The sequence below is a fragment of the Penaeus monodon genome, chromosome 28, assembly GCF_015228065.2.
Source record: "Penaeus monodon isolate SGIC_2016 chromosome 28, NSTDA_Pmon_1, whole genome shotgun sequence".
Classification (NCBI taxonomy): domain Eukaryota; kingdom Metazoa; phylum Arthropoda; class Malacostraca; order Decapoda; family Penaeidae; genus Penaeus; species Penaeus monodon.
Genome location: NC_051413.1, coordinates 36,907,380 through 36,907,606, shown reverse-complemented (window position 1 = coordinate 36,907,606; position 227 = coordinate 36,907,380).

Below are 227 nucleotides of genomic sequence, written 5' to 3'. Positions count from 1 at the left end.
TATCCAGAGAACGAGACAAAGTTTGGGATTAAGTGCCCCTAATCTCGACGGCGGGTTTCGGTAAAGTCCGCTTATCCGGGCCTTGATCCCTGAGACACGACCTTATCGCCGCCTTCCAGAGAGAACACACTTAAATCTCCGTCTTAGTTTTTTTCTCCGACAGATGAGGAATTCTTTGGAGAGGATCGTTTTACGCTCTCATGGACCCATCTGTATAGTGAATGACA